At 41.7% G+C, this 15,856-nt stretch overlaps 1 protein-coding gene across 6 annotated transcripts in view; it reads right to left on the bottom strand.

Moving 5' to 3' along the window:
- The window catches only part of LOC118125960 (spermatid perinuclear RNA binding protein), a 79,623-nt gene that overhangs the window by 48,930 nt on the left and 14,837 nt on the right, over positions 1–15,856 (bottom strand). For all 6 annotated transcript variants that reach the window (XM_035185069.2, XM_035185068.2, XM_035185067.2 and 3 more), the window contains one exon: positions 5,358–5,461. The gene's annotated coding sequence lies outside the window, so the exon portion shown is untranslated. The remainder of the gene's footprint in view (positions 1–5,357; positions 5,462–15,856) is intronic.

The raw sequence follows: 15,856 nt of genomic DNA, 5'->3' as shown, positions 1-15,856 counted from the left end.
ATGCTAATAAAAGTGCTCTTGTCGACTGTCCGCTGCTTGTCGACAAGAGCAGAGCACAGCATTATTTCTCTTACAAAGCTGAGAGCCTAGTGCACTAAAGTAGACTGACCACAAATGATTCAATAGCCCTCCATTGCAGAGGTGTGCACATGTTCTAGTTTTCTAAAATTATATTTCATCAAGGCAAATAATTGTCCATGTTCTGTCATCATACATGCGATTACTTTTCCTGATGTTTTATGTTTTGCCGTGGTGTCGTTTCATTTTCAGTTTCTAAATATTTATGCAGGTATCCTATCAAAGTGGATGAAATAGATTAGAAGAACAATGGAGTCGCAATGTAAGATATGCATGGTCAATAAGAGGGAGAGAGGATGGTGAAACAATGAGGAATATAAACCAGTGGAGGAAAACGCTAAAGACAATGGGGAACGGTTGGGGACCAAAAAGGATGAAGGGGGAAAGGGAGGAAAGGGAAATGGAGGAAGGAAGGGGAGGCACAGGGATGAAAGAAGAAGGGTTTTAGGGGGGATAAAGGAGGCAGAAGGAAGGGATGAAGAGATGTAGTGAAGGAAGACAAGAAGAGCCTGAGAGACTTAGGTCTTTCATTACAGTTGTCCTTTTCACACTTCACACATTAATAATTAACAATTAAATTATTATGAGTTCACAAAATTGAATTCCCCATTTCCAGTTTGTCTTCCAGACTGTGTCTCCCCCCCGGCTGCCTCCATTAAAAACACAGATTAAGCTAAAAAGGAAAAGTGCCTCTTAGGTTTTTACCTGAGCTTTGCTTTACTGCACGTTTTTTTCAGACAGGAAGCTGCAGTTATGAGATAAATGCAAAGAAACTTATCAAAAGGCACATGAACATTTATTCAGTATCGACCAGGATGGAAAATCTATTGCTTATCAGAGGAAGCATACCTGCCCGGAAACAAATGAAGTAACGATGCTGTAAGTCCATGTCCTCAGGAACGTATTGGTGAGGTTTAGACAAAGGTCTGGTGTGAAGGATTTATTTGTGAGCAGAATATTGATATTCATAATTACGATTTTATCGATGTATAATCACATGAAAATAAGAATAACTGTCTTTTTGTTATCTTATCATCAGCCCTTCATATCTGTATAAGCAGCAGATCCTCTTCCTCAGGCATCACTATGTTGCACCGCCAGAGTGAACAGAACACACCGGCACTAGAGAGGGCCTTTCACGTTTTTATGTTACCTGAGGGCCACTGTGGGTTCTCCTACACGCTTGGAAGGGGAGGGTAAGTCTGGGTTATTCAGCTGGTTGCAATATGAAACCTCAAACCACACCGTGGAGAGTTGATGGTAGAAAAATAAACCTTTAGTTAAGGGTATGGAACAATCACGGTCATGCTTTAACAGAAAATCTCTTCTCTATGTGCAGTTTGTTGCTCTGGGACAACATCACCTGTCTTCCTCCTTTGCTGACTACCGTTTTTTCTCAAACATATGTTGTTGTGGGCTACTTGCTAAAACAACTGATAATGTTATACCTACTTATACCAAATACACACTAAAAGTAAAGTTAGACAATTGAAGCCCCTCTGTAGGCTGAGGTCTGACTCAGTGAGGTGCAGTTTTTAACAGTAAGAGGATTTTTTTAAACAACAACTTCTGTATTCTGTGTCCTCACATCATCCTCTTTTAATTTGTTCTCTCCGTCTCCACCAGCCTTTTTGGTGAAAGTGTTTACTGCAATGGCCAAAGGTTCCACTGTCGCAGTGTTAGTCACTAACAAGCAGGAAGACGAGCAAAAAGCAAAACGGTAAAAAAACAGGAAAGAGAGAGAGAGAGAATTTCTTCCTCTGCTGTGTCCACAGTGTTTCTCTGTAATTAGGTCACTTCTTTTAATCAGTACTGGAAAACAAAGGAACCAAAACGGCATCATCTCAACATCCCGGCCTCATTTTGACGTGTTTGTGTTTGCATGTGAGTAAAGCACGAGACTGAAACCAGGCAGGAGACAATTGAGGGAAAAGAAAGCGAAGAGAAAAAGGGATTCAGCCTCAACTTTTCCCCTTGGGATTGGTCGCCATGGCTACGGAAGCATTCTCAGCCGAACGTGGGACAAACACGAGGAAGAGTGAGAGAGATACACACATAGACAGAGAGAAACATGGCGGCGTTGAGATACTGTTGTGAAGTATGTTAATTTAGATATATGGATTTTGATGACTGAAGATTAAAAAGCAATTCAGGAATTTAAATGATGTAGATTACAAAATAATAGCATATAAATGCATGGTATAATTTCAATCTGTCGTATAAAATGTATATTTAAGATGCAAGTACACAAACACGGTTGCAGTACACAGCACCTTTAACTCGCTAACCGCAAGACACTTGATCTCCAACAGAAAAGGTAAGGTGTCGTCAGGTGGCAGGAAAAACAAGTGACCCAATACGCACTCCATGAACTCTGATGGAAAACAGAAACCGGCGAGAACAAACAGCAATCGAGAGACTATAACATCTCATCTTACAAGCAGACAATCAGACTCCATCTATATTTCAAAAGCTACGGAAAACTGCGACAATGGGCTGTCATGATCCAAGATTAGTTGAGGGCCCTTTTAATGAGGAGGAGGGCACAGGGCGATCATGTTTCCATGCTGGCAGCCGGACGACAGTATCACCTGAAGGCAATTTGTCCAAACTTGGTAACAAGCCCAGAGTAAGAGTAACTGTACTTACGTATTAAATCATGTTTTGTCAAACACTTCAATCAAACAGAGGTGAGGTCAGAGGAACGGTCCCCTTATGAAACCACATTAAAACCACATTTTTGTTCGGATTTGCAACAAATCGCACACACTTAAAAACACATCTTATCTCACAATTTTAAAGCAATTTTTAAAAAAAAACTTAGATCTGCCCCCTGATCCGGATCTGCATCAAAGTTTAATGGGTTCTTTCCTTACCCATACCACATCCTTCCACTAAGGCTCATGGTAACCCGTCCTGTACTTTTTGCGTAAATGACAAACAAACGCAGATGAAAACATTACCTCATTGGTGGAGGTAACTATAACATAACTTTCTTCGTCTATCTTATAACAAATCTGATTGGCTCTACTGTGCCCTTGCTTAAATATAATTTACCTGTATCAGCAGTTTGTTGATAATTTATTATATATTTCTGAAAACAGCAAGTGGGCAAAAGTTGTGCTCAACACAGGAAACGACTGTCTCAATTTTTCTCTGCAATAGATTTGTCAATATTTGCATAATGCACAGCCAATGTTACTGCCAATGAATTATTTATGGGGACTAAAGGAACAGTCTCGTTAGCCATGGACGTACTGTGTGTGTGTATTTGGGGAGGGTTGAGTGGGTGTCAGTGAGACAGTGTGCGAGCAACGGAGACAGAGAGCGTAAGAGAGAGTGATGCGCTCGGCTGCGCTCACCGACAAAGTCACTGCCTTCTCAAGGACACTGCGGCTAAGGGGCAGGAGAGAGAGAAGGTATGACACATGGGAAGGAAACGCAAAAGTGAGACAGAACAAAATAAAGACGTTTAGAGTGAGCGAACGCCGAGTGAGATGAAGAAATGAGCAGAGAAAACTGTGGAGAAGGCAGCAGATGAAGTAGGAAGGCCCCGGGGATAGGATGGACATGGATCATCTTCACTGTGTGTGTGTGTGTGTATGTGTGTGCACTAGTCAGTTTCAGTATTCAAATATTTACTTATGTAAACTATCCAGTAAACCCTGTTTGACCTATTACTCAAAAACTGATGACATTTTAAATATTTGCTTGATTTTACAAATATATTCAATTTTCAACAATATAAAAAACATGAATGCAGCAAATCTGTACACTTTATAGATTGGAACCAGCTTATGTGGAGTTAATTCATTAAGTAAATTATCTCAATGATATATACCAGATTCAAACTACGTATTATTGCTGGTATGGATTTCCTGTGATTAATCTACTAATCCTTTCAGCAGCACTAATACAAACTAAACTGACTTAACACCAGCAAACCGACCACCACAGCCAGAGCAGCTTTTCTGCCCGGTTCAGTCTCATTCACTCAAACCTCTGCAGCAATCAATTTTCTACACATAAACACACACACACACACACTCAGACCCCAAAATGCTCCCACTGAGATGATAGTGGGGAAGGCCACTGGGTGAATTGCATAAAAGCTACTTTACATACATAAGTAGGCAGCTTATCAACGCAGTGAGCGGACTGCTACCACCAGGACCACAGGCCCTAACCAACTGTGAACCGAAAATGTGTTTAACCTAAAAGCATCCTCAGCGTGCAGCTGTAATACTCGAGGCAAGCGCGCAAGATGAACGTGGGGCTTTTGTTTATTCAGATACGATAAGAGAATAGGTGAGCAGATGTAAGAGGCTGTAAGAGTTGGAGTAGTAGCTTGAGATGTGCAAACAGAGAGAGATAGAAGATTCAAACTTGCACAAAAATCTGAGTGAGGGCCATCTGTTATTACCTCTGCCCCAGTCTGTTGACTTTTCTCTCGATTTCTGTTTGTTTGTTGATTTTTCCGCAGGATTACACAAAAACTACTGAATGAATTTCCAACATGGGACGGGGCATGGGCCAAGAAAGAACCCATTAATCATTTGGTGCACATCCATTGTGAGATTGTTTTGTTTTTTTGACATTTTGGCCATTTTCCCAGAGTGAGTTGCGTCGGGCAGATTTCCATCGGCAAACGTGGTCAAGACAACATCTCCCATGACCCCCCGCTGCTTCAAGACGTCATCAAACTAGGTCTTTTGCTGTTGTTTTGATTGAGATATCCTTAGCGGCGGAATAAACACATTGTACGTTTAACTGTATTCAAGGGGACTGTTGTGCCTTGGCAGAGGAAAACACTATGCTAGTTTTACATGTGGCACCACATACAGGCTTTCCACTCTTGGCCCCTACCAGGCTTGTGCCAACATGTGAAATTTGAAGGTATGTTGTTTCCATGTGGGAAAAAACGGCAAATCTGTGATGGCAATCTTGCTGCTCAGTACGTAGATACGTCTCTTGACAATGTCCTCCTCTCCCATCCTTCACTCTCCAAGTTTCAAAAAAAGCCCCCTGATTTGAGGGCGCATACACACGAGCCTGCACACACAAACTCTCAGTAGTGGGCTCAGCAGGGGGGGGTGTACCAACCTTCCCAAATACAGCGCTGCTCTTGTTTTCTGGCTGACTGGGCAGCACGGTAAACAATGAGCCAGCAAACCCGGCAGCAACTCGCCACAGACGGAGCGAGACACAGCGCCAGATATAGTGTACAAAGATATATAGATAGAGAGATAAGAATGGAATCCGTTATTCATTTCACTCACCTCCTTCTGTCCTCCTATCTCTTTATCGGCCCACTTCTTTTTTTCAGCGTCTCTCAGCCAGTCTGTCTGGAGTCACTGTGTCAGAGCGGGACAAGCCTCAGTACCTGAGAACACACGGGGTCAAAAGTCAGGCAAACATCAGAGTGACGGCACTTAAGGATCATGTTCAGGGTGACTTAAGTCAAGACAGGCTGCAATTAAAGATATGTGTGTTTACTTAAATAGTAATATAACCATCATGCAGCCACACTAAATCATACAAGGGGCGTGCAAGCACACAATCCACTGCTGTCTATAAGAAAACAGGTGAAAGACAGAGAGCTGCACGAAAGACAAAAGAAAAAAAACCTCCATTACGCACCCTGGTGAGTGCATCTTTAATCTCTGTGTGATAACAGTAATCATTTTCCAATGAAGAATGACTGATTCACTTCCGCACGAGACAGAACCTCACTGGGAAAGAAACGGAAATAACCTGAAGACAACCACAGTGGCTCTGTCCCTGCAAATCCACATTCACTTTACATGCAAACAGTGTGCAGAGAGAATATGCAAATTGCTTTTTTGTTTTTTATGCCTCTAAATTTAACTCTGACTCTCACAATATGTCAGAAGTTAGCAATTACCTTGTCTGCTGAACATAACCTAATTTCCAAAGCTTTTATAATACAGTGCTGACCCGAGAAAAAAAAACATTGATCACTTATCGTCAATCAATTATTGTGACGTGACCTTCAACTTTTCACCTTCAAACTACTTTGTACAAACAGATTATCAAATATTGAAACGTAGACCTCAACAATTTATAATCTCAGATAAAACCTCCTTCACTCTCATGCTCATTAGACTGCTGCTATTTCACAACAGAACTCATACCCCTACTCTTTGCCTTCGCAAGGTTTCAGCTGGATTAAGTGAGTTTATCATGTTTGCTCTGGTTCGTTCTCCGTGTTGTTCTTGCACTCAGACTTTGAGTTGGCGGAGAAAACACAGATTTCTGTGCAGTAGCAGCAGTTTTCACCTTCCATCCCCTGATTTCAGATCAATCTATTTCCAGAACGCGATATCACATCATGTGAAAAAAAACCTAAGAGCTATTGTCTGGCAGCTTTGAAACACACTGTTTTTACATTTTACATTCTTAGCACTGGATTGGGATTTTTAATTATAGGCCACTGTGACCTCTTCTTTCTATTCGCTACAACGCCTTGAGGCACCGTTAACTGAACAACCAACTACGGTCATTAAATAATTTAGCAAATTTGTATTATTGTTATTCAATAAAAACAATAGTGTTTGCAGGGCCACTCTGAGATATAAATGTATCTGCTCAGCTCAGTGATTATGAGTTAAACGATGCCAGAAAAACTGAGTGAAGCTGCAAAAAAACATGACAAGTGCATAAAGTACAGCTCTCTGAGATATATGTAATTACCTCCCTCATTGTGTGGAGAAGTGTGACAGTGGTTAACCTGACAAACCAGATACGACAATCTGAAGGCGGTGCTCCCGCCCACAAACATGGCAAATAGTCACACAGCCAAGTAAATCAAAACAGAACAAATGTACCGTGTTTGCTGTGTTTTGTTTGGAGAGGAGGCCGCACCTTAGATAATTGTGCATAACTTAGGAGGGTGGTGGTTGGTGTAACAGACGTAATGTCATGGTCCTGCAAGACAAACTGGTTCCCAGCTACGTTTTAACACACACACCACAGTGCGGTACGTGCTATAAAAAGCCATAAGGTTAATATAACTCAAGATATTCTCTTTATCAAGTAATTTCTCACAGGTTTTGACAGGCAGAAGTAAGGTGTGTCAGGTAGATTTGACTTGTAAATCATACTTCACACCTCTAACAAGTGTAAATCAGTATAAAGATGGAGAAAACAGTCTCTCATCTGTATTTCTTCTCTGCATCAAACCATGACTTTTGGTGACATAACAATGGTCTCCAGTGACAGGCACACGTGTTCTCAGTGCTCATGAGAAACAGAAAAATAAACCAGACAGCATTATTATTTTGTTTGCTAATCCTTCACATCTCATTTGTAAACCCGTTACTGATGGTGAGGGATAAGAAGCAAACTGTCAAACAGAGGAGCAGCGGTGCAACGAAGCGTGAACACAGACTGAGCGACCTGGAGGAAACTGAGCTTCTTAGAGGCAGATTGACAGCAACAGAGATAGTTATTCTTCAATTAGAGAAGATGATGTGAACATATGGACAACATGGAAATCTGCACAGACACCAATGGCCACACACAAGTTTAAAACACATCGCCTGCTACATGGTCGCTCTCCCTTTGCTTCATCGTGAAAACAGAGCGGAACTCTCTCCGTCTCCTTGAATAAAGCCAAGCACTCTGCAGCTCTGTGAGTCAGCCCACCATTAAGCTGTTCATTTCCTAACTCATTAATAGGAACATTCCCACCCGGTGCCATTCACGACAGCGGAGCCCTTTCGAATTCATGCGATATATTTTACTACCTCCCTGTTTCTGAGTTTTTATGTTCCTGTGAGTGCAGGTGCTCTTGTCTGCAGTGAAGGAGGCTGCTTCGCCAGGCTGAGCCCTCACAGTGTGATGTGTGGGGATGTTCACATAACCCAGACAATGATAACTCAGTTGTTGAAGTGTGATCGTATTATACATATATTTGCTTTAAACCATAACAACACTTTACTACAATGTCCCAGTGCTGTAACATCACTGTTAGCATGAGCTAGTCAGACAGTATGAAACCGGTTTAAATGAAACTGAGACCACCTGTTATTTTGGTTCTGACTACACTGAAAGATTAAACGTTCGGACCAATCAAGGTAGATGAGAAAAAAAATCGCTTCATGGTGATCTGTTGTTATTTTACAGGAAAATAAGTTGAAACTAAAGTGCGTTCATTTTAATTTGTCTTGTCTCTAACGAAGAGAGATTGACATGTCATTGGAAACACATTAGTTGATTCCACTATGAAACACCAGCGTGCTCTCATAATAATATGACAGACCATTTCATTTAATTCTACATTTGCTCCTCGGTTCCATTTGTGAAATAAAATAAAAATGACAATTGCTTTTCAATATTCATAAACTCTCATAGTAATTACTACATGATCTCTAGCCTCATTCTCTGTTTTAAAATTATTACATGCAGTCTTAATCTAGATAATGTCCGTTATGATTCTTTTTCATTCCAGTGATGATCTAGCATACATGCATGTCAGCGTTCAGAAATATAAAGCACAATTTGTGTGTGTGTGTGTGTGTGTGTGTGTGTGTGTGTGTGTGCATGTGGGCATTTTCTTGCCACTGTGACTCTTAAAGTCTGGGATATTGTGGAACCATAAATGCTTGCAGAACGATTGCAGTACATAGAGAACCACTTGGCTCAGAGGAGAAAAGCCCTCTCTTAACCTAAAAATACACACACACACACACACACACACACACACACACACACACACACACACACACACACACACACACACACACACACACACACACACACACACACACACACACACACACACACACACACACACACACACACACACACACACACACACACACACACACACACAGTGGGGGAAGCCCTGGAATTGCTTTTCTGCTTCTATATTTCCTCCGTTATACGAGACAGGCTGGCTGACATGTCTCCACTTAGCCTTGGCTTTGGAATTCCAATCAGGAAACAACTAGAGGGTGGACAAGAAAACAAGGGTTGCAGCCGGACGGAGTGTGTGTGGGTGGTGGTGGTTGCTAGTTGAGGTGACATGAGTACGTCAATGAAAGAGAGATGGAAGGATTAAGGGAAGGTATGAATGCAAAGAGCTCTGGTTTGTTTATTTCAATCCATGTTTGCATTCCTTCTCGAGTCACAACAGGGTCCAGGCTGCAGCCTGCAGCAGTGAAGTGCTGGTGCGAGTCTAATGTGGAGTAAAGGAGGCAAAGAGCTTGTGTTTGCAAGAAGGCACATGGGAAGGAAGTGAGACAGGATGTGGTGGCAGAGTAAAGCTGAGCTCAGACTACAGGAGCTTGTGCCGATTCATAGGATTTGAAATTGGGATGATTACGACTTTCTAAGTGTAAACAATGAGAGAGACAAGTCGAGCTTTTGAAATGGCTTCCACAAAACAATCTACTGTGAGTGCAGAGCATTACAAACTAGCATTTTGACTGCGTCACACTAGTCTCCATCTTGTTTCTTTTGTTTGCACCTTCTTCCACATGAGATCATCTCAGAGAGGTGACATGAGGAGGTGCATGTTTGAGATTAGGGAGAAGAAAATCTGCAAATATTCTCCTCTGGTGCGTGATGCAACCCGACTCACTCCTGCGGTCTGAGCCCAGCTTTAAAGGTGCCAGAAAGTTTCCAGGTTCAGCCCGTTGTTCCTCATTCCTCTGGGTGCTGCGCTCTCCCTCCTTCCACTCAACTAGAAAAGCAATTTAAGCTTATAAAGATGCAGCCATTGCAGAGTAATTTACTCCTTATAGCATCTCTTTATTCCCAGAAGCAAGTGTTCAGAGAAATCAAATAGCCTTTCCTTGTAAAATAAATTATACTGTGACAAGTTCAATTGAATCATACATTTTGAGTTGGAGAATAAATCACTTATCTTTTCTACTAGAAAAACTGAGTATAGGCTTAAGGTGATCAGGGTTTGACGTAAGGAATATCACAGAGGATTTCTGATAAAGACACACGCACACAAAAGGACACACTAACCTTTAATGCTGGGTTTGAAGTAAAATCCCCAACTTCTCTTAAAGCCACAAGTCCAATTAAAGATTAATAGATTTCTATGGCGGAGGAAGACAGTGTAATGCTTTTTCAGCATTGTATCTTTCCACTATCGATCAAAGTGCTACTCTCCCCTTTGTTCAGCAAAAAAACAAAAGTAAAAACAATGGCGTCTCTACTAAGCACTTTATTGTGGTGCAGTAACCTTTTGTTTTTTTTATATAATTTCCATTATGGCACAAGGACAGACAAGACCTCCTTATTCTGTTACACTTTATTAAAGCAAAGCGTTTTGGGTGGAGCGCTGAGCCGGGGCTCTAATAACCGATGATCGCAAAACACGTACACACTGTTCTGTTCTACCAAATCCCATGTAGATTCATGCACAAAGTCTGCGAAGTACAAACACACACACACAAGCAAGCCCCAGTGGTTGGTTGTGCACTGGTATCTACAAAGACATCTCTGTTTCAAACATCACTAAAGGCCCAGTCTATGTTATCCATACAGCTACATCAGCTGCGGCTGGTTTGTGGGCACACATGTTCGAGTAGGCGTTGGTCCCTTGCACTTACAAATGAGCCAGTTTCAACACTAACCCTTTCTGCAGCAGAACACGCAAACACACACGTATACATAGGACCCTGTGGATGGTGCAGTGCCTTTGACACTAGCGTATGAGTGTAGGAGGTAAAACTCGGTATGATATATGATATTAAAGGAATAACTTGTTTCTGGCTGACAGCAGACTGAAGCAGGGCTGCACTATTCCTAATGATCACATTTTAACGATACCTGACAGGTCGCATTATATCAGTACAAATCACACAAATGAAAAGTCTTGTATGTAGTGTATTATCTAGAGTTTAAACTATAAATTGATTATTGGACAAATAGCAAACTAACAACTGCATTACTGAGTATGCAGGCAAATGATTCAGGTGCAGAGATTAGGACTGAGGGTTTGAAACTGACGGCTATAGCTGCAGCTTGTCTGTGTGAAGTTTGCATGTTCTCCTCATGTAAGCGTGGGTTTTCTCAAGGTACTCCAGCTTCACAGAATCTTCCCCGCTCTAATCTTTTCGTAGGTGTGACTGTAAATAGTTGTCTGCCGCTGTGCGTTGGCCCCTTGGATAGATTAAACCCTGCCTCTCACCCAGTGTCTGCTGGAAATTGGCTCGAGCCCTAGGCCAGCATATAATGGATGGATAATGGATGGATATTTTGATAATCAATCAATAATTTCTGTAATTTTATTCTGGCTCTTAAACATTTATTGGTTCCTGCTCCTCAATCGTAAGGACTTTCTGTTTATCTTTGTCTTGTGTGATAATAAACTGAACGATTTCTCCGACAAGCATCATAAAGCAATGCAGATGTCAATTTCCTGACTATTTTCTGATATTTTATTGATCAAATGATTAAACAATTAATCAAGATACTAATCTGCTAATTAATTGATGATTAAAAAATATGTTGCAGCCGTAATTTAATCAGTCTTTTGTCTCAATGCATCATTTGTATTACAGATTGAAAAAATCATATCGTTTTTTTAACGGTTTTATTAAAAGAAAATAGTTCTGCAGAATCTCTGTGGCTCCAGCTCCATTCTCTAACCCAACTGTGAACCAGCAACAGCAAGCATCCATTGTGCCTGAAGGTTATCCACAGAGGGCTGGTGTGAGCTGAGTAAAAAGAAAAGATGTGTAAAATATAGATTTGTATAAAGTATCTTAGCAGATCATTCTGATCATTTTCTTGTGATACAGATTTCATGAAATCTGCAAAGCGGAGGCACAGGTGAAAACAGAGCTGACAGTTCTGACGGCAAAGACACACAAGTGTATTAGAATTCTTAAAGACACCAACACAACATCAGGTTGAGGAGTTCTCTAAAGGCAGAGTGTGACCGTATGTTTGCCTTCCAGTGACTGATTTGCTGATTAGATGCTCTTTTTTACGTCATGGCTTTGCATCTCCCTGTGCAGTCTGTCATTCCAAGTATATGCGTCCAGTTGTCTTTTTATCCCGGTTCATAGTCCGTGTTGCAGTGAGTAAGTGTAGTGCTCTCCCAGATCTATCACATCAGCCTGACAACTGACGGAGCGTTGAAACAGAAAATGAAGAAGGCCGACAGGAGGGGTCGACCGCTTGTGTTCCTCTCACCCACACTTCTATCAATGCACACGAGCACACAAACCCTAAATGAGAAAGAGTGACTAAGTCTTGCCCTAGGCTTCATACAGTAGCTCTTAACAAATTCAAGTCTTGCCCAATCACTTCCCCTCTCTCTGGGGTTGCCATAGCAACCTGCCTGCCTCCTTGTCAGTACTTCGGGAAGGGTGAGACTTCAGTGTCAGTGTGTGTATACGTGTGAGTGTGTGCGTGTGTGTGTGTGACTGTGCTAACCCCACCAGATGGGGTCTTAACACTTCCTATCTGGCAAGCTTTCATTCACACCCTTACTGGACATCCGAGTGGGGAACGTGTGAGACGGCGGAGAGGTGAGTCGTGGTGAAATTGCTTGTGACCCCCCCCCACGTGTCATCCCATAAAGAACTGAAACCATGTCTAAAGAAAAATAGTCTCTGAACTCTATATTATGAAGAGAATGAACTGTGCTCCATCATCTGTGGAAAAAAAACTAACATTTTACAACTGAATGCAAAAGAGCGGGTTTGATAAAACATCTCTAAATCATTTCTCAGTCAGTGTCATCTTACTTAATGCTCTATAGTATAGGATTTAGTGCTTCTCTTTGTGTTTTATCTATATATCATCAATTAACATTTTAAGGTTTTAAGCAAGCGATTAAAAAAACCTCACCTTAGACACCAGGAGATTTTAATGAGCTCGAGAGTGATAATAAAGTAATTATAGCTGTAGCCTTACTGCAAACAACAGTATTTATTCTCACATCACAGGTTGATGTACTGACTGCTTTGACTATGTGCACTGCTGTAAATGTGTGTGTCATTGTGTTGAATGGTTCTCATATAGTTTTTATTTTATTTTACTCTATTCTGTTCTTTCTTACCGGTATTTATTCTGCACCTGTGCATCCTGGGATATTGTCTCCTTTGTCTTCTCCTACTTCTATAACGGGGCAGAAAAGTCCAGGATTGGCTGATATGGAACTGCGTGTGTGTGTGTGATTGTGTGTGTGTGTGTGTGTGTGTGTGTGTGTGTGTGTGTGTGTGTGTGTGTGTGTGTGTGTGTGTGTGTGTGTGCTTGCTCTGACGTAGATGACAAGAATGATAGAAACACTTGAGGATCAACATTTCACTAAAACTCTCACCATCTGCCCGCCAGCGGACAAATATAAACACAGTCCTCTCTTACTCTGCTATTTCTTTATCTCCCTGCATCGCTCCACTTTTCTCCCTGTTCTCGCTCTCTGCAGCTCTGCCATCCATCATCATTAGGAAGCGAATCGATGACCTGTCTACACCTGCAACCACTCTCTGTCCCTTTACTCTCTGGGGAGGAGAGGAGAGGAAAGGAGGGCAGGGCAGAGGAGAGGAGAGCAAAGGAGAGGAGAGGAGAGGGGAGGAGAGGAAAGGAAAGGAAAGGGGAGCAGAGCAGAGGAGAGTAGAGGAGAGGGGAGGTTTACAAGTTGAGGAAAAAAGATTTTCATTCCATTTATTTAAGTTATAATAATTAAATGATTTAGATATATATGATTCTACTACTGTTCTTTATTCTGGTGGTTTCATAATTTGCACCTTTGATTGCTTTCCCTGAGAATGAGTTTGGGGAAAATCAAACTATAAGCTGCTCTAAAATTATTCTCGGCCATTGAATTTATATTATTTATTATTTATTTACATACATATTATTCACCTCACAGCAAGAAGGTTCCCGGTTTGAATCCTTCCTTTCTGTGTGGAGTTTGTATGATGCAAACGTGTCTGCAAGGGGTTTCTCATCTTTCCCCTGAAGTCCAAAGACATGCAGATTGGGGTTGGATTAATGGCGACCTGTCCAGGTTGTATCCTGCTCCTCGCCCAATGTCAGCTGGGATTGGCCCCAGCTCCCCCCCGCAACTCTAAAAGGCTAAGTGGTATAGATGGATGGATATACTTCAGACATCCCATCTAAATGGACGACCCACAATTTTAAGCATTGCATTTTTGTAAAGTTGAAAAACGCAGCTCTTCCATCACACGACTGAGCTGCTGCACCAGCTACAGCAACACCAAATAAAATCAAGTTTCACATGAATGATATAATAATAACTGGGATCTTAAAATAATAGTTATTCACTGTCTGTCAAAGTACGTTTTAATGATTTGCTTTTTTTCCATTTTCCCTCAGATTTTCCTCAAATTACTGTCAGCCTGTATCCTGAACCAAGCGGAGGAGGGAGCTGATGAATCTTTACATCTCTACTGGAGCACAAACGATCAAAGCCTGCACAGAAACGAGGAGAAGAAGCGCAGGATAGCGAGAAGGGAAAAAGGATGGGAGCAGCTAAGATGGAGGAAGAGAAGAGGGGAAGGATACGGATGAGGGGAGGACGAGCAGAGGACAAAGTATTGTCTCCTGTTAATATGTAAAAATAACTCTGTTGCTGCCTGGTGGAGGAGCTAACTGGGTCAGAGAATTCCCAGAGAGCGAGAGAGAGAGATGGAGTGAGTGAGCAGAGGGAGAAGAGAGAGAGAGAGAGAGGTATCACATTGATTCAGTCTGTGGAATCAGTGTGAAGCAGAAGTCAGTCTCTCTCACCTCAGGCTGTGAAGGCTGGGAGGCATCTCATGTCCACGCCATGTGTCTGTTCATCCATCAATCAATCCTTCTAATGGTCCGTTCTTTCCACCCCACCCTCCCGAATATCTTCATCTCCCCCTTTCCTCTGTTTACACCCCCCTTCTTTCCTTCCTCTTCTAATAAACAAACCCTCTGCTTCATTGCAGACACTTCCCTCTCTCCTTCTCTCTCTCTCTCTCTCTCTCTCTCTCTCTCTCTCTCTCTCTCTCTCTCTCTCTCTCTCTCGCGCTCACTGAGGTCCTCTCTTGCATTCAGCCCTGACTCTGTCACTGTAAATACACTCTTCTAAAATATGTCATTCCCAAGGTGAATACAACTTAGTGCGTAAAACATTACCAGTCAGTCTATCAACTAAACACCATCTAATCACCCATCAATTTGACACATGTTGAATTAGAACGCCCCTCAGTCGAACACATCCCTCTGCTGAGGCCCGACAGTCCCCTTAAATTCAATCAAGCTGCACCAAATTGCACACACTCATATGTCAGTTCCCTAAATGTGCCTATTCTTTTTTTATCAAGACTCTTTCTCTGGGAAAACAGTGGACATTTTTCAATCTAATGGTGAAGAAAGTGAAAAAAGAAATTGCTGGATCCGCACCAAAAGTTAATCGGTTCTTTCCTGACACAAACCACATCCTTCCACTAAGTTTCAAGGAAATCTGTCCAGTTGATTTTGTGTAATCTTACTTAAAAAACTAACGGACAGGGGTGAAAACATAACCTCCTAAGCAGAGGTAACTAATACGATACAGATCATTTGGATCGTAGTTTTGGTCACATGCTGTTTGCTTCCTCTTTTCTTTGGACTTTCCCTTTTTTATTGATTCTCATTTATACGTATTATCACCATTCACCTTTTCGATTTTTCTCCAAACTTTGTCCCTTTCCTATTCCATCAAATCTATCATATCTCAGATTGTACCTGTCTGTCATATGATAGAATGATAACTACTGTATGTGTTCCTGGAAACAGATTAAATGTGAGT

The sequence above is a fragment of the Hippoglossus stenolepis genome, chromosome 18, assembly GCF_022539355.2.
Source record: "Hippoglossus stenolepis isolate QCI-W04-F060 chromosome 18, HSTE1.2, whole genome shotgun sequence".
In the NCBI taxonomy this organism is placed as follows: Eukaryota; Metazoa; Chordata; class Actinopteri; order Pleuronectiformes; family Pleuronectidae; genus Hippoglossus; species Hippoglossus stenolepis.
This window is presented reverse-complemented; position numbering and strand designations above follow the sequence as displayed.